Here is a 19439-nt window from a genome sequence, read left to right on the forward strand (position 1 = left end):
TCAGAAAAAAATCAGAAATTAGCCAGGCATGGTGGCTTGTGCCTGTAGTATCAGCTACTCAAGATGCTGGGTTGGGAGAATCACTTCAGGCCAAAAGCCCAAGGCTGCAGTAAGCCATGATCACACGACTACACTCTAGCCTGGGTGACAGAGCAAGGCCCTAACAAAACAAAAAAGATAACTGTAAAAAATATAAATATAGAAGACATGAAGTGAGAAGCTGCCATGTCCAGAGCGAAGAAAAAGGGCCCAAGCAAAGGCTCATTCCCATTGCCACCCAAAGAAGACAAAAAAAGATGAGACACTAAATAAAACAAAAATCACTATGAAAGCACACAGGCAGAATTTATTATAAGTTTGTCAGAAATCCACTGTCAAGGTTAAAAGAAGAGACAGGTGTTTTGCTAAGGCAATCTGCTCTGAAGTTACCAACAAATAAGAGTCCAGGGAAGCTTTAGGCTCCTTGATGCTGTTGACCATCAAAGACTAAAAAGCTGGATCCAGAAGAGGTGACTGTGAGGCAAGAGCAAAGCCAGAAGAGGCCACCAGGAGGCAGAAGATGGATTTGAGTGGCCACTATGAGGCCAAAGATGGGCCAGAAGAGGCCATCGTGAGACAGGAGCTGGTATAACTGAGACCACAGTGAGACAGGAGCTGGGACTTGGGAGGCAGACGTGAGGAAAGAGATATGCCAGGTGAGGATAGTGAGAGGCAGTAGCTGGGCCTAGAGAGGCCAGTGTGAGGCAGAAGCTGGGTCTATTGAGGCAGCCTTAAGAAGCCATTGTCAGGTAAAAGCTGGGCCTGTTCAGGCTGCCACAAGGAAGGCAGTGAAACTGGAGGGCTGGACTTGAGAAAGTTTTGGGTCTACAAAGGCTGCCAGGAGCTGGACAGGAGCGGAGTCCAAAGAGGTTGTTGTGAGGCAAAAGCTGAACTGGTAGATGCACCTGGGAAGAAGAGATGGGCCAGAAGAGGACACTGGGAGGCAGCAACTGGGACTGGAGAGGCAGACTTGAGAAAATTCTGGGTCCACAGAGGTGGCCAAAAGGAAAAAACTCGGCCTGGAAAGACCATTGAGAGTAATGAGGTGGGCCTGAAGAGCTCATTTGAAGGCAGCAGCTGGGGCTGTCGAAGCTGCTGAAAGGCAGGAGTTTTGGATTGGGAAGGCCACAGTGAGGCAAGAGCTGGGCATGGAGAGTGCGCTGTTAGGCAGAGGCTGGGCCACTACAGGCATTTGAAAGGCAAAAGCATGAGGTGGCTTGGGTCTAAAAAAAAAACACTCGAAGACAGGAGCTGGGCCTGGAGAGAATGATGGAGAAAGTTTTTCACCTGTAGAGGCAGATGGGAGGCAGGAGCTGGGCTTGGAGAGGCCGGCTTGAGGAAGCTTTGGTCCTAAAAAGGTCAACAGGAGGCAAAAGCTAAACATAGAGAGGCCGACATGAGGAAGTTCTGTGACAAGAGACCCACAAAAGGCTGGAGCCGAGACTGGAGACTTGAGGAAGATTTGGGCCTATGAGGCAAAAGGTGGGCATGGAGGGCCCACAAAGGCTGGCAGGAGCTGGGCAGGAGCTGAGCCCAAAGAGGTTGTTTGTTGTGAGGCAGGAGTTGGGCCTGTCGATGAAGCCAGAAGGAAGAGGAAGAGCTGGGCCTGGAGAGGCCGCCAGGAGGGAGGCAGAGGCTGGGCCTCTAGAGGCCAATGGGAGGCAGGAGCTGGCCCTGAAGGGGCCCACTTGAGGATGCGTTGCACCTGGAGAGGCTGCCGGGAGGCCGGAGCTGGGCCTGGAGAGGCAGACTTCAGGACGATTTGGGCCTGCAGAGGATGCCAGGAGGCCCAAGCTGGGCCTAGAGGAGCTGACTAGAGGAAGTATGGGGGCCCAGAGACACCGTCAGAGGGCAGGAGTTGAGCCTGGAGAGGCCACCATGTGGCTTGAGCTGGACCCGGAGAGCTTGACTTGAAGAAGTTTTGGGCCTATAAAGGCCACCAGGAGCTGGGCAGGAGCTGAGTCCAAAGAGGTTGCTCTGAGGCAGGAGTTGGGCCTGTCGACGCAGCTGGGAAGAAGAGCTGGGCCTGGAGAGGATGCCAGGAGGCTGTAGCTGGTCCTGGAGAGGCCAACTTGAGGAGGTTCTGGGCCTGGAGAGGCCACCAAAGGGGACAAACTGGGCCTGGAAAGACCACTGTGAGGAGTGAGCTGGGCCTAAAGAGGCCATCGGGAGGCAGGAGCTGGGCCTGTCAAAGGTGCCAGAAGGCAGGAGCTTTGGACTGGTGTGGCCACAGTGAGGCCAAGAGCTGGGCATGGAGAGTCTGCTGTGAGGCAGAGGCTGGGCCTATATAAGGGCCCTTGGGAGGCAGGAGGCTGGGCCTGGAGAGGCCGACTGGAGGTCAAGTTCTGGGCCTGAAGAGGCTACCACAAGTCAAAAGTGGGTCCTGGGAAGGCCACTGAGAGGCATGACCTGGGCTGGGCCTAAAGAGGCGACTGGGAGGCAGGAGGAGCTGGGCCTGGAGAGGCTGACTAGAGGAAGTTGTGTACCTGGAGAGGCTGCTGAGAGGCAAGAGCTGGGCTGGGGGAGGCCGACTTGAGGACGATTTGGGCCTGCAGAGGCCACCGGGAGGCAGGAGCTGGCCCTGGAGAGGCTGACTTGAGGGCAAATTGGGCCTGCAGAGGCCACCAGGAGGAAGAGCTGGGCCTGGAGAGGCCAACTGGAGTAAGTTCAGGAACTGGAAAGGATGCAAAGGAGCAAATGCTAGGCCTGGAAAGGCCGCCGTTGAGGCATGAGCTTGACCTACGGAGGCCACTGGGAGGCAGGAGCTGGGCCTGCAGAGGCTGTGGAAGGGCAGGAGCTTGGCCCGAGGATGCCACAGCGAGGCAAGAGGTGGGCCCGGAGGGCCTACTGCAAGGTGGAGGCTGGGCCTGGAGAGGGCGCCAACAGGCAGGGGCTGGGCCTGGAGAGGCCACGAGAGGCATGAGCTGGGCCTCAACAGGCCAGTGTGGGGGAAGACCTCGGCCCAGAGAGGCCAGTGTGAGGCAGGAGCTCACACCTCTGGGTGGGTTGCAAGAGGTATGAGTTGGCCTGAAACAGGCCGCTGTGAGGGAGGAGCTGGGCCTGTCGAGGCTGCTGGGAGGCAGGCAGGAACTTGGTCCCAGGAAGCTGCCATGAGGAAAGAGCTTGGCCTGGAGAGGCCCCTGGGAGGCAAGAGCGGGGCCTGCAGAGGTTGCACTCCAGTCAGAGCTGGGTCTGTGCAGGCCACAGGGAGGCAGAAAGTGGGCCTACAGAATTTTGGCTGGAGAAAGGTTTGGGCCTACAAAGGCTGGTGGGAGCTGGGCAGGAGCTGAGCCCAAAGAGGTTGTTTGTTGTGAGGCAGGAGTTGGGCCTGTTGACTCAGCCAGGAGGAAGAGGAAGAGCTGGGCCTGGAGAGGTTGCCAGGAGGGAGGCAGAGGCTGGGCCTCTAGAGGCCAATGGGAGGCAGGAGCTGGCCCTGAAGGGGCCCACTTGAGGACGTGTTGCGCCTGGAGAGGCTGCCGGGAGGCCAGAGATGGGCCTAGAAAGGCTGACTTCAGGATGATTTGGGCCTACAGAGGCTGCCGGGAGGCCCAAGCTGGACCTAGAGAAGCTCACTGGAGGAAGTTTGGGGGCTTGGAGACACCATTGGAGGGCAGGAGCTGAGCCTGGAGAGGCCACTGTGAGGCCTGAGCTGGGCCTGGAGAGCTTGGTTTGGGGAAATTTTGGGCCTACAAAGGCTGCCAGGAGCTGGGCAGGAGCTGAGTCCAAAGAGGTTGCTGTGAGGCAGGAGCCGGGCCTGTAGACACAGCCGGGAGGAAGAGCTGGGCCTAGAGAGGACGCCGGGAGGCTGCAGCTGGGTCTGGAGAGGCAGACTTGAGGAGGTTCTGGGCCTGGAGATGCTGCCAAAGTTGACAAACTGGGCCTGGAAAGGCCATTGAGAGGAGTGAGCTGGGCCTAAAGAGGCCATCAGGAGGCAGGAGCTGGGCCTGTCAAAGGTGCCAGAAGGCAGGAGCTTTGTACTGGGGTGGCCGCAGTGAGGCCAAGAGCTGGGCCTGTATACAGGCCCTCGGGAGGCAGGAGGCTGGGCCTGGAGATGCCGACTGGAGGTCAAGTTCTGGGCCTGAAGAGGCCACCAAAAGTCAAAAGCAGGGCCTGGGAAGGCTGCCGAGAGGCATGAGCTGGGCTGGGCCTAAAGAGGCGATTGGGAGGCAGAGGAGGAGCTGGGTCTGGAGCGGCTGACTGGAGGAAGTTGTGCACCTGGAGAGGCCACTGAGAGGCAAGAGCTGGGCCAGGGGAGGCCAACTTGAGGACAACTTGGGCCTGCAGAGTCCACTGGGAGGCTGCAGCTGGGTCTGGGGAGGCCGACTTGAGGTGGTTCTGGGCCTGGAGAGGCCGCCAAAAGGAACAAACTGGGCCTGGAAAGGCCATTGTGAGGAGTGAGCTGGGCCTAACAAGGCCATTGGGTGACAGGAGCTTGTCCTATAGAGGCTGATTTGAGGAAGTTTTGCACCTGGAGAGTTCATTGAGAGGCAAGAGCTGGGCCTGGAGAGGCAGACTTCAGGACAATTTGGGCCTGCAGCAGCCATGGGGAGACAGGAGGCTGGCCCTCGAGAGGCCAAGATGAGGACTATTTTGGCCTGCAGAGTCCGCTGGGAGGAAGAGCTGGGCCGGGAGAGGCCAACTGGAGGAAGTTCAGGGCCTGTAGAGGATGCAAGGAAGCAAACGCAAAGCTTGGAAAGGGTGCCGAGAGGCATGAGTTTGGTCTACAGAGTCCACTGCGATGCAGGAGATGAGCCTGTAGAGGCTGATTTCTGGACAATTTTGGGCTGCAGACACCGTTGGGAGGAAGAGCTTGGCCTGGACATGCTGACTGGAGGAAGTTTTGGGCCTGGAGTGGATGTCAAAAAGCAAAATCTTGGTGAGAAAAGACCACCAGGAAGCCCGAGCCTTGCCTATAAAGGACATTGAGAGGGAGGAGCTGGGCCTGTAAAGGCTGCTGAAAGGCAGGAGTTTGGCATGAGGAGGCCATGATGAGGCAAGTGGTGGGCCTTGAGGGTCTACTGTGAGGTAGAGTGTGGGCCTGTGTAGGCCTATGTGAGGCAAGAGTTGGGCTGGGAGGAGCCATCTTTTGAACAATTTGGGCCTGCAGAGGCTGCCAGGAAGCAAGAGCTGTGCCTGGAGATTCCTCCTCTTGGCATGAGCTGGGCCTATAGGGGCCATTGTGAGGCAGCACCTGGACTTGTCGAGACTGCTGGGAGGCAGGCCGATTTGTGGCCTGGGGAGGTCACCGTGAGGCAAAGGCTCTTTTCGGAGGATGCCATGAGGCAGACAGAAACTCGGCTTTTGGAGGCCACCGTGAGCGAATAGCTGGACCTGTAGAGGCTGCTGGGAGGCCAAAGGTGGGCCTGGAAAGCCTGACTTTAAGAATTCTGTGGCCTAAACAGGCTGCCAGCAACTCGGCAGGAGTTGGGCCAAAGGAGGTTGTTGTGAGGCAGGAAATGGGCCCGTAGACACAGCCGGGAGGATGAGCTCATCCTGGAGATGCTGAATTGAGGACATTCTAGGCCTGGAGAGGCTGCAAAAGGTAAAATCTGTGCCTGGAAAAGTCACCCTGGGGCATGAGCTTGGCCTAAAGAGGCCATTTTGAGGCAGGAGCTGGGTCTGTAGAGGTTGCTGAAAGGCAGCTGCTTGGCCTGAGGATGCTACAGTGAGACATGAGCTGGGTTTGGAGGTTCCACTGTGAGGTAGAGGCTGGGCCTGTAGAGGCCAACAGTAGGCAGGAGCTGGGCCTGAAACTGCTGATTTGAGTAAGTTTGCAGCTCTGAGAGTATGCCAGGAGGCAGGAACTGGACCTGGATAGGCGATGACCGGCATGAGTTGGGCCTAAACAGCCCAGTGTGAGGGAGGACCTGTGCCTGTCGAGGCTGCTGCCAGGCAGGCAGAAACTTGGCCTAGGGCAGCTGCCATGAGGAAAGAGCTGTGCCCGGAGAGGTCCCTGTGATGCAAGAGCAGGGCCTGCAGAGGTGGTTCTCAAGTCAAAGCTGGGCCTGTACATGCCACCAGGAAGTAGAAGGTGGGTCTGGAGAGTTTGACATGAGGAAGTTTTGGGCCTATGGCAGCCGCCATGAGCTGTGCAGGAACTGGGCCAAAAGAGGTTGTTGTGAGGCAACAGTTGTGCCTGTAAACTCAGCCAGGAGGAAGAGCTGGGCCTGGAGAAGCCACCATGAGGCAGAGGCTGGGCCTGTAGAGGCCGATAGAAGGCAGGAACTGGGCCTGGAGAGGCCAACTTGAGGAGTTTTGGGCCTTCAGAGGCTGCCAAGGGGGGCAGTAGTTGGGACTAGAGAGGCTGAATTTAGGAAGTTGTGGGCCTGGAGATGACATCCCAGGACTGGAACTGGGCCTGGAGAGGCCACCATGAGGCATGAGCTGGGTGTAGAGAGGCCAGTGTGAGGTAGGACCTGGGCCTCTCCAGGCTGCTGGGAGACAGGTAGGAACCTGGCCAGGGAAGGCTGCCATGAGACAAAAGTTGGGCCTGGTAAGGTCCTTGTCGTGCATGAGCTTGGCCTAAAGAGGCCACTGAGTGGCAGGAGCTGGGCCTGTAGAGGCTGCTGAAAGACTGTAGCTTGGCTGGGGGGGGGGGACATGGTGAGGTAGATAGTGGGCCTGAAGAATCTGCTGTGAGGTCGATGTTGGGCCTGTAGAGGCCGACAGAAGGCAGGAGCTGGGCCTGGAGAGGCCACCAAGATACAGGAGCTGGGCCTGGAGAGGCTGCCAAGAAGCATGAGCTGGGCCTAAATAAGCCAGTGTGAGGCAAGAGATCAGCCTGGAGAGGCTGACTTGAGGAAGATTTTGGCCTGGAGAGCCTGTCAAAGGCAGGAGCTGGGCCTGGAGAGGCATGAGGCATGAGCTGGGCCTAATTGAAGACAGTGTGAGGCAGGAACTGGGCCTGTCGAGGATGCTGGGAGGCAGGCAGGAACTTGGCCAGAGATGACCTCCATGAGGCAAGAGCTGAGCCTGTAGAGGCTGCTGTCATGCAGGAGGTGGGCCTGTTCAGGCCACCGGGAGACAGAAGGTTGTGCTAGAGAACTTGATGTGAGGAAATTTTGGGCTTACAAAGGCCGCCAGGAGCTGGGCAGGAGCTGAGTGGAAAGAGGTTGTTGTGACGCAGGAGGTGGACCTGGAGATGCAGCCAGGAGGAAGAACTGGGCCTGGAGAGGCCCAGTTGAGGAAGTTCTGGGCCTGGAGAGGCTGCTAAAAGGCAAAAGCTGGGCCAGAATGGCCACGTGAGGCATGAACTTGGTCTAAAGAGGTCATTGGGAGGCAGGAGCTGGGCCTGTTGAGGCTGCTGAAAGGCAGCAGATTGGCCTGCAGGGCTGCGGTGAGGCACAGGCTGGGCCTCGAGAGTCTGCTGTGAGGCAGAGTTGAACCTGTAGAGGCCAATGGGAGGCAGGAGTTGGGCCTGGAATGGCGGACTTGAGAAAGTTCTTGGTCTGGAGAGGCCGCTGAGATGCAGGAACTGGGCCTGGAGAGGCCACTGAGAGGCATGAGCTGTGCCTAAAGAGGCCAGTGTTCAGCAGGAGTTGTGCCTGAAGAGGCTGACTTGAGGAAGTTTTGGGCATGGACAGCTGTGGGGGGGCAGGAGCTAGGCCTGGAGAGGCCACCGTGAGGCATAAGCTGGGCCTAATGATGTCAGTGTGAGGTAGGATCTGGGCCTGTCAAGGCTGCTGGGAGGCAGGTAGGAAATTGTTCGGGGAAGACATCCATGAGGCAAAAGCTGGGCCTGGAGAGTCTGCTGGGAGGCAAGAGCTGGGCCTGGAGAGGCCGCTGTCACGCAGGAGCTGGGCCTGTCCAGGATATTGGGAGGCAGAAAGTGGGCCTGGAAAGCTTGACTTGAGGCAGTTTTGGGCCTACAAAGGCCACTAGGAGCTGGGCAGGAGCTGAGCCAAAAGAGGTTATTGTGAGGCAGAAGTTGGGCCCCCAGTCACAGCCAGAAGAAAGAGCTTGGCCTGTAGAGGCCACCTGGAAGCAGCAGCTGGGCCTGGAGAGGCTGACAGAAGGCAGGAGTTGGGCCTTGAGAGGTTGACTTGTGGACATTTTGGGCCTGGATAGGCCACCCAGAGGCAGGAGCTGGGACTAAACAGGCTGTTGTAAGGCAGGAGCTGGGCCTTTACAGGCTGCTGGGAGGCAGAAGGTGGGCCTCAAGAAGAAGAGCTGGGCCTGTACAGACTGCCGGGAGGCAGAAGGTGTGCCTCAAGAGGAGGAGCTGGGTCTTGGAAGGTGGCCATGAGGCAAAAGCCAGCCCTTGGGAGGCCGATGAGAGGCAGGAGCTGGGGTCAACTTGAGAAAGCTCTGGGCCTGGAGAGAAGGCTGGGAGGCAGGAGCTGGGCCAAAAGAGGCTGTTGTAATGATGGAGTTGGGCCTGTGGAGGCTGCCGTGATACAGTAGCCTCATCTGCGGAGACTGTCATGAGGTAGGGTATGGGCCTAAATAGGCCATTGGGAGCCATGAGCTTGGTCTGTAGAGGCCAATTGGAGAAAGTTCTGGGCCTGAAGAGGCTGCTGGGAGGCGGGAGCTGGACCAAAAGATTCAAGCACATTACATTTATTAGGTACTTTATTTCCACTATTCTGTTGTAAGATATAATGAAATATAGAATTCATCATAATGTAGAATCAGTGGGCGTGTTAACCTTGTTTTCCTGTGACTAGATGGTCCCATCCTCTGAGCGTGATGGGAGAAAGTGGTAGATAATCAGGCATTAGATTCTCATAGGGACAGCGCAACCTAGATCCCCCACATGTACGGTTTGCAATAGGGTATGAGCTCCTATGAGAATCTAATGGTGCTGCTGATCTGAGAGAAGGTGGAGCTCAGGCAGAAATGTGAGCAAATGGGAGTGGCTGTAAATACAGATGAAGCTTCCCTCACTCGACACCACTCACCTCCTGCTGTGTGGCTCCTTACATCTCCATGGCTCAGGGGTTGGGGACCCCTGCTCAAGTGCATCCAAAAGGACCCTTCCCACACCAGTCTTCATAGTGGTCAAGTGCAGCAACCACTTAACTCCCAAGGCTTGTGACTCAGCTGGCATTTCATCACTATCAACAGTAAGTGGTAGCTTGAGTCATTGTGAAGTCACTTCCTGGAAATCACCAGCATCTCATTTCCCATTGGCAAGGAGCTCAGCACTGCCCCTTGGATAACCAAGCCTATGCCCAAATCCTATCTGTGTGGGTTTATCTCCTGGGACCCTTCCTAGCATATTAGTCAGAGTCCAATCAGGAGACATAAACCACTCAAAAGTTTAAAGTGGTAAAATTTAATACAGAGAATTATTCATTATAACAGGGGAACAGCATAATGAGACTGGCTAGCACAAAGTAAAGAGAACTCTAGAGAATATAGGACTAGCCCAGGCCAGGCATTGTGGCTCATGCCTGAAATTCCAGCAATTTCAGAAGCCAATGCAGGAGGATTGCTTGAGGCCAGGAGCTAGAGACCGGCCTGGACAACACAGCAAGACCCTATCTCTATCCAAAAAAAAGAAAAAAAAAATTAGCTGGGAGTGGTGGTGCACACTTGTAGTCCCAGCTACTCGGGAAGCTGATGTAGGAGGGTAGTTTGAGCCTGGGAGGTCAAGGCTGCAGTGAGTGATGATTATGCCATTACAGTCATCAAGCCTGGGTGACAGAGCAAGACCCCATCTCAAAGAACAAAACAACAACAACAAAACAACAACAACCATTTACAGACAGAAAAGAAATAGAGATAATAAGCTAAGGAAAGATGTTGAAATGTGACAGATAAAGTAATATGAGGTCTTTTATCTATTTAAAATAATGAAAAAAGTATTAAATTATAATACCCTGTGCTGGCAAAGGTGCAGTGAAATGGACACTTTCTTATACTATGAGTGGTGTTTAAATTGTACATAAGCCTTCCAGGGTAAAGCTTGGCAATTTTTTAAAATAATAGAGACACAATCTCACCTAGTGCGTCCTCCAACTCTTGGCCTCAAGCAATCCTCCTGCCATAGCTTCCAAAGGGCTGGGATTATAGCTGAGAGGCACCCAAAACCTTGACCATTTACATCAAGGGCAATGAGAATGTCCATTCACCATGACTCACGGTAATCTTACTTCTGGAAATACCTTGGAGAGACAATTCAATCTAAACAAAATGTCAACTGTACAAACAGTGAAAATCTAGGAGTAACTGAAGACAGAGTAGTTAAGTGAAATAAGAAACAGTTATAAGAAATTAAACTATGATATTTATAGGCACCTGGTAAAAGGTCACTTGATGTTACCTGCTACTTTTTTAAGACAGGGTCTCACTCTGCCACCCAGGCTGGAGTGCAGAGGCCTGATCATGACTCACTGCAGTCTCAGCTTCCCTGAGCTCAAGTGATCCTCCTACCTCAGTCTCCCAAGTAGCTGGGACTATAGGAACACATCACCACACTAGGCTAATTCATGTATTTTTCTGCAGGGATGGTGACTCCCTTTGTTTCCGTGACCTGTCTCAAACTCTTGGCCTCAAGCCATCCTCCTGCCTCAGCCTCCTAAAGTGTTGTGATTAATGGTGTGAACCACCACACTTGGCCAGCTGCTACTTTTATCAACATTATTATTATTCCACTCTATTAAAAATTATTTGTCATTACAAATTATTATTTTAAAGGCTATGGAAAAATATGTGTCCTACAGCATAATTGTAAAAACACATACAGTCATCCCTTGCTATACAGAGAGGATTAGTTCCAGCCACCTATCTCTGCATATACCAAAATCCATGCATACTCACATTTTGCAGTCACCCCTTTGGAACCCACATATAGGAAAAATCCAAATATGAGTTGGGTATAGCGGCAAGCACCTATAGTCTCAGCCACTTCGGGGGCTGAGGTGGGAGAATAGCTTGAGCCTGGGAGGTTGAGACCACAGTAAGCTGTGATAGCACCACTACACTCCACCCTGGACAACAGAGCAAGACTTTGTCTCGGAAACAAACAAACAAACAAACAAAAAAAAAGTTAGAAATTCTAATGAGGTCTGTTGGGCTAAATTCCATATAAGCAAAGTATGTATTAATGAAGCAAATCATGATAAATTAGTACAACAGACTTTCTAGAGTCTCTGACAATAAAGGTAAGAAAAATGCAAAACACAGAGATATATGGTAAAAAAAGAAATTAGGGAAGCATTCTATATGTTTAATAAGAAGACGCTGGCCATGTTTGTGCAGCAGCAGTTTGTCACGATATGACACACCTTGGAGAGAAGTTAACAGATGAGGAAGTTGATAAAAATGATCAGAGAAGCAAAATACTGATAGCGATAGTCAAGTAAACCACAAAGAATTTCCATAACTGATGTCAGCAAAGTGGGAATATTGTACAGTGTGCGTTGAAGTTCCTATACAACATTGTTTATTTGCCTTTTGTTTGTTTGTAAGGAACGTATATACTAAAAGTTCCTCTTGCTGTCGAAAGAATATGTGTGAATAAGTTATTTGAACTTACTTTTCTGTTTTTCTACTTTTCCTGCCATCATCCCACAGCCTTTAGAAATTTTTTATTTTTTTAGAAAATTGAACAAGTGCTCGCTGTGGTGGCTCATACCTCTAGGATGGGAGGCAGAGTTGGAAGGGTCACCTGAGGCCAAGAGTTTGACACCAGCCTGACCAATAAAGTGAGACCCCATGTCTACAAAACAATTTAAAAATTAGCCAGGTGTCGTCATGTATACCTACAGTCCCAGCTACTCGGGAGGATGAGGCAGGAGGATCCTTAGCCCAGGAGTTCAAGGCTGCAGTGAGCTGTGATGGCACCACTGCACTCCAGCCTGGGTGACAGGGTGAGACGCCATCTCCTAAAAGAAAAAAGAAAGAAAATAGATTAAGTAACAAGTTGTATGTGGCTTACTCTGAATATTTCTAAACTAGAAGTTCTCAGTCTTTTGGGGTCTATCTTTTGGGGTCTAGCACCCCTTTACATTTTTTAACTTTATTGAAGATCCCTAAGACTGTTTCTTTATACAAATATATTAAAATTAGAAAATATGACAAAATTTTAAAAATATTATAAATTTTATAAATATTATAAAACCATTACATGTTGATATAATACAAAATTTTAAAAATATTTAATATTCATTACATATTAATAATAAAATCATTACGTTAATACTTTTTTTTTTTTTGAGACGGAGTCTCGCTCTTTCCCCAGGCTGGAGTGAAGTGGCACAATCTCGGCTCTCTGCAACCTCTGCCCCCTGGGCTCAAGCGATTCTCCTGCCTCTGCCACCCAAGTAGCTGGGATTACAGGTGCCCACCACCATGCCCGGCTAATTTTTGTATTTTTTTTTTTAGTAGAAATGGGGTTTCACCATGTTGGCCAGACTGGTCTAGAACTCTTGACCTCAGGTGATCCACCCACTTGGGTCTCCCAAAGTACCGGGATTACAGGCATGAGCCACCACACCTACCCCAATTAATACATTTTTAGAAACACCAATTAGTCAGGCAACAACACTGGGCAGGGGTCTCCTCATTCCCAGAGACACAAACCCTACTCCATGGCTCCAGGGTTGCAACGGCTGCAGAGACAAAAGGCTCTGACTTCAGATTTCATTTTTTTACTTGTATTTCTATTTGTACTGTGAGACAGGTCCTGCTCTGTCCTCCAGGCTGGAGTGCAGTTGTGTACTTATAGCTCACTGCAGCCTCAATCTCCTGGGCTCAAGCCATCTTCCTGTCTCAGCTCCCCAGTAGCTGGTACTACAGTTGAGTGCCACCATACCTGGCTATTTTTTAAATTTTTTGTAGAGTAAGTGGTCTTGCTATATTGCCCAAGCTGGCCTCAAACTCTTGACCTCAAGAGATCTGCCCATCTCACCCTCCTGAGTAGCTGGGACTACAAGTACACATCACCATGCCTAGTTACATTTATTTTATTAAATTTTGAAAAACATTTTTGTAGAGAGGAGGTCTTGCTATGTTGCCCATGCTGGTCTTGAACTCCTGCTCTTAAAATAAACTCCCATCTCTGCTTCCCAAACAACTGGGACTACAGGCATGAGCCACTGCACTGAGAATGAAGAGATTTCTTTAATCTAGCATCCCATACTTGGTAGGATTGAGAAAGGCAGTAGTGTTTTTTAAAATTACTTAATAATTCAGTAAGAATCAAACTCAACCTTGACCCCTGCCTTCTCTCACACCTCACATCCAGTCTGTCAGGAAATCCTGTTGACTGTCTTCAACATGTACTGAAGATTCCCCCCCCCCACCCCAGCAACTCCCTGGCCTTCTCCCCTACTTCTCTCCTCTGACCATCTCTCACCACCACCATGACCCTAGTCAGGACCACTATCATCTCCCACCTGGATGTTGTCACAGCTTGGCCCCCATGCTTCTACCCAAATCTTCCCACAGTCTTTCTCAACTCAGCAGCCAGAGAATGCTTTTAAATCGGGAGACAGATCATGTCACCTCTCTGCTCAGAACCCTCCCACAGTTCCCATCTCAGTCAGAGTAAAAGCCAAACCCCAGCAATAACCTCCCAGGGCTTATGCGATGTGTACTGATTCCGTCCCCTAATTCTCTCCCTCTATCCTTCTGCTCCACTGGCCTCCTTCCAGAGCCTCAGACACACCTCAGACACTTTATTCTGTTGTTTCTGCCTATAATCCTCTTCCCTCAGCACCTTGGCCAACTCCTTCCCCTCCTTCAAGTCTTTGCTCAATTTTCACTTAGGAGGTGACCCCTGACCATTCTATTTAACATTGCCATCTGTCCCCATGCCTACCATGCTCATGTCTTCTTTTTCTTTATTTTTTTTTGTTTCTTTCTCTTTCTTTTTCTTTCTTTCTGTCTGTTGGTCTCTCTCTCTCATTCTTTTTTTCTTTCACAAGATCTCACTCTGTCACCAAGACTGGAGTGCAGTGGCACAATCACAGCTCACTGTAACCTCAAATTCCCAGGCTCAAGCGGTCCTCCCACCTCAGCCTCCCTAGTAGCTGGGACTACAGGTGCATGCTATCATTCCTGGCTCATTATTTTAGTATTTTACTTTTTTATTTTATTTTATTTTAATTTTGAGATGGAGCTTCACTCTTCTTGCCCAGGCTGGAGTGCAGTGGTGCAATCCCAGCTTACTGCAACCTCCATCTCCTGGATTCAAGTGATTCTCCTGCCTCAGCCTCCAAAGTAGCTGGAATTACAGGTGTGTGTCACCACGACTGGCTAATTTTTGTATATCTAGTAGAGACAAGGTTTCACAATGTTGGCCAGGCTGGTCTCGAACTCCTGACCTCAGGGGTGATCCACCCACCTTGGCCTCCCAAAGTGCTGAAATTTCAGGCATGAGCCACTGTGCCCAGCCAATTTTTTTATTTTTCATAGAGACAAGGTCTCTCCATGTTGCCCAGGCTGGTCTTGAACTCCTGGCCTCAAGTGATCCTCCTGTCTAAATTCCTGAAGTGCTGGGATTACTGGCATTAGCCACCATGACTGGCTACATGTTCATTTTTTCTTGCTGCTGCAACAGTTTGCAGTTTCCTATATTTAGTGGCTTAAAACACCACAAATCTACCATCTTACAGTTCTGGGGGCCAGAAGCCCAAAATAAGTCTATTAAGGCTAAAGTCAAGGTGTCAGCAGGGCTGCATTCCTTCTGGAGACTCTAAAGTCTTCCCTTAGCTTTTCCAGCTTCTAGAAGCCACCCACATTCTTGGATCATGGCCCCTGACTCCATCTTCAAAGCCAGAAGTAATGCATCTTCAAATCTCCCTCTCTGAACTCTGCTTCCATCATCACATCTCCTGCTCCAATTCTGATTCTCCGACCCTCTTTCTTTTATAAAGATCCTTGTGATTGCTGGGCATGGTGGCTCCCACCCATAATCCCAACACTGGGAGGTCAAGGCAGGAGAAACACTTGAAGCCCAAAATTTGAAACTAGCCTGAACAACATAGTGAGACCCCACCTCTAGAAAAAAAATAAGAATAAATATTAGCCAGACATGGTGGTGTGCATCTGTAGTTCCAGCTACTTGAGAGGCTGAGGTGAGATGATCACTTTATCCCAGGAGTTTGAGATCAGCCTGGGCAACATAACTAAATCTCATCTCTATGAAAATGAGCTGGGCATGGGTGACATGCATGTGTAGTCCCAGCTACTTGGGAGGCTGAGGTGGGAGAATGGCTTGATCTCAGGAGGTCAAAGCTATAGTGAGCTATGATCTCCTGAGATCATATGACCTCCTGGATAACAGAGGGAGATTCTGTCTCAAAAAAAGAAAAGAAAAGAAATACATATTTAATCTCTGTCCCTGGTTCCTGGCACAGAGCTTCTAAAGCTCTTACAAAGACCTCAGTGATAGACATGATAGGAGCATCTTTTGTTTTTAATATTTAATCTTGGTCCCAGGTTTCTAACACAAGAGCCTCTAAGAACTTTGGGGGCAACCACATGATTAGATGCTTGGAACTTTCAGCCTTATGCACTGAACTCCAGGAGGAAGAGAGGCTGAAGATTGACTTAATCACCAATGGCCAAAGATGTTATCAATCATCATGCTTGCATAATACAGCCTCCATAAACACCCTGAATGGGGTTTGCAGAGCTTCTGGGCTTGCTGAACACAGGAGATGCTGGGAAGGTGGCATGTTCAACAGAGGGCATGGGAGATCTGTGCCCCTCCTAACTTACCTTGCCCTGGGCATCTTTCTTTTCTTTTGAGACAGGGTCTGGCTATTTGTCCAGGCTGGAGTGCAGTAGCACAATCTCAGCTCACTGCAACCTAAGCCTCCCCAGTCCCCAGCTCAAGGAGTCCTCTCGGCTCAGCTTTCCTAGTAGCTGGAATAATAGGTGCACAACATCGCACCTGGTTATTTATTTCTATTTTTTTAAAACTTTTTTGTAGAGACAGGTTTTCACCATGTTGCCCAGGCTGGTCTCAAACTCCTGAGTTTAAGTAATCCCCTCACCTTGGCCTCCCAAAGTGCCGGAATTACAGGCATGAACCACCACATCCAGCAAGTATGTGTCTTTCATTGACTGTTTCTGAGATATATCCTTTACAATGAACCAGTAATAAGAAATGAATGGCCAGATACGGTGGCTCACATCTGTAATCCCAGCACTTTAAGAGGCTGAGGTGGGAGGATCACTTGAGCCCAGGAATTTGTGGCCAGACTGGGCAACACAACAAGACCCCATCTCTACAAAAAATAAAAGAAATTAGCCAGATGTGGTGGTAGAGGCATGTAGTCTCAGCTACTAGGGAAGCTGAGGTGGGAGGACCACTGGAGCCCAGACAGTTGATGCTGCAGTGAGCTATAACTTCACCATTGCACACCCAGCCTGTGCAACAAAATGAGAACCTGTCTCTCAGAGAAAAAGAAAATAAACTGTTGTTCTGAGTTCTGTAAACTGTTCTAGCAAATTATTAAACCCAAGAAGAGGGTCAGGGGAACCCCTGATTTGTAACAGGTTGGTCAAAAGTACAGGTGACAACCTAGGACTTGCCATTGGCATCTGAAGTGAGGATAGTCTTATGGGACTGAGCTCCTAACCTGTGGGGTCTGTGTTAACTCTAGGTAGTGTCAGAATAAAATTGTGGAATACCCAGTTAATATCCAGAACACTGGAGAATTCGGTGTAGAAACTCCATACACACATTCAATCAGAAATGTGTAAGTAGAGACAAACATGGACTTTTCTTTCACCTGTCTACCTGCTTAACTGCACAGGAGAGGCAATATGTGGTGCTCATGAACAAAGCAAGCATTGAAGTCAGAAGAGATCCACCATTTGACTCAGTCTTAATATCCAAGTGAGCTTGCGCAAATCACTCATTATCCCTAAGTCTTCATCATTTCATTCATAAAATGGGGATAACTGTGGCACCTACCTGTGATTTTGTGAGAATTAATAAGATATTACACTTGGTGTTATTGTGATCATTATACCTATTCTAAATCATTTGACAAGGACAGTGATGGATGATAACATCAAAAGATTAGAAACTGTAATGGGGTCTCTCAGGCAAAATTCCATACAAGCAAATTACTGTCTCTACAAAGCATTCCTGTCAAACTTAATTCACCATTTCCTGAAAAAAAGTGCCATCTTCATTGTTCAGGTCTTTACAGTGCTGGTTTCCCTGCCTGGGCAGCTCACTCCATCCCATCCCTCCACCTCCCCCTTCCCTCCCCACTCTCATACCCACTCTCATACAACTCTTCCTCACCTTTCAGGACTTGGCTTCAAAGGTCACCTTAACTGGAAGCTTCTCTCACACTCCAGAAAAGCTTCCCATTGCATATGATGCATGCACTATTATTTGATCATTTTTGAGTCATATTCCAAGCCTTTTTGTACCTGAATAACATGTTGCCCAGTCAGTCTCTCTTCCTGGACTCTGAAGTCTTTCATGGTAGATCCAGCTGAGAGTGACAAAAAGACATTCTTTTGAAATAGAGGGATGACACAGACAGACATACGTTCTTAAACGTTTTAAATGGTATGTGAAAATTTAACAAAATTAAAAGGCTTTGGGGAACACTTAGGAGGGAAAGTTACTGGGAATGTCATAAAGGATTAATTTGTACTTTATTTTATTTTATTTTATTTTAATTTTTTGAGACAGAGTCTCATTCTGTCACCTAGGCTGGAGTGCAGTGGTGCAATCAGGGCTCACTGCAGTGTCAACCACCTGGGCTCAGGTAATCTCACTTAATTTTTATTTGGTTTAAAAAATTCAGTCTTGGTTGAGCATGGTGGCTTATGCCTATAATCTCAACACTTTGGGAGGCTGAGAGGGATATATTACTCGAGGCTAGCAGTTTGAGATCAGCCTGGGCAACATATTAAGGCCCTGTCTCTACCAAAAAAAAAAACAGAGTGACTGTGTGGAAGACAATTTTTCCACAGACTGGGGGTGAAGGAAATGATTTCAGGATGATTCAAGTACATTACATATATTGTGTACTTATTTCTATTATTATTACACTGTAATATATAATGAAATAATTCTACAACTCACTATAATGCAGAATCAGTGGGATCTCTGAGCTTGTTTTCCTTCAGCTAGACTGTCCATCTAGGGTGATGGGAGACAGTGACAAATCATCAGGCATTAGATTCTCATAAGGAGAGTGAAACCTAGATCCCTCACATGCACATAACAGGGTTCATGCTCCTAGGAGAATCTAATGCTGCTGCTGATCTGACAGGACATGGTGCTTAGGTGGTCATGCAAGTGATGGGAGGGCTAGAAATACAGAAGAAGTTTCCCCTCATTCACCTGTTGCTCACCTCCGGCTCTGTGACCCTGTGGTTGGAGATCCCTGCTCAAGTGCATTCAAAAGGATCCATCCCATGCCATTCTTCAGAGTCATCTTGACTGCCACAGTGGTCAAGTGTAGCAACCCTAAGCTCACAGGGCTTATGCCTCACCTGGCATTTCATCACAATCAACAGTAAGTGATAGCTTGAGTCATTGTGAGGTCACTTCCTGGAAATTACCAGCATCCCATGTCCCATTGGCAAGGAGTTTAGCACTGCTCCTTGGATAACCGAACCTATGCCCAAATTCCATCTGTGTGGGTCTATCTCCTGGGACCCTTCCTAGCATAAATTCTGTATTTGTAGGAGTCCAATCAGGAGACACAAACCACTCAAAAGTTTAAACTAGAATGAGCAAAGTGGCTCACACTTGTCATCCCAGCACTTTGGGAGGCCAACGCGGGTGGATCACTTTGAGCTCAGGAGTTTGAGACCAGCTTGGGAAACATGGTGAAACCCCATTTCTACAAAAAACACAAAAATTAGCCAGGTGTGGTGGTACATATCTATAATCCCACCTACTCGGGAGGCTGAGGCAGGAGAACTGCTTGAGCCTGGCAGGTGGAGGTTGCAGTGAGCAGAGATTGTGCCACTGCACTCCAGCCTGGCTGACAGCATGAGACCTGGTATCCAAAAAGAAAAAAAAAGAAAAAAGAAAGAAAAAATATATATGTAAATTTAATATAAAAAGTATTAATTTTGGCCAGGTGAAGTGGCTCATGTCTGTAATCCCAGTGCTTTGGGAAGTAGAGGTGGGTGGATCACCTGAGGTCAGGAGTTCGAGACCAGCCTGACCAACATGGAGAAACCACGTCTCTACTAAAAACACAAAATTAGCTGGGCGTGATGGCACATACCTGTAATCCCAGCTACTCGGGTGGCTGAGGCAGGAGAATCGCTTGAACCCAGCAGGTGGAGGTTGCAGTGAGCCAAGATCGTGCGATTGCACTTCAGCCTGGGCAACGAGTGAAACTCCATCTCAAAAAAAAGTATTAATTTTAACAGAGAATTAGCATAATGAGGGACACACTAGCACAAAGTAAAGACAACTCTAGAGAATACAGAACTAGCAGAGGCCAGGCATGGTG

General features: G+C 49.7%; 1 pseudogene; it reads right to left on the reverse strand.

The window, feature by feature from the left end:
* Nucleotides 1-326: 326 nt before the first annotated feature.
* LOC107967335 (putative uncharacterized protein FLJ44672) overlaps nt 327-19439 on the reverse strand; it is a 29307-nt pseudogene continuing 10194 nt past the window's right edge.

The sequence above is a fragment of the Pan troglodytes genome, chromosome 9, assembly GCF_028858775.2.
Source record: "Pan troglodytes isolate AG18354 chromosome 9, NHGRI_mPanTro3-v2.0_pri, whole genome shotgun sequence".
Classification (NCBI taxonomy): Eukaryota; Metazoa; Chordata; class Mammalia; order Primates; family Hominidae; genus Pan; species Pan troglodytes.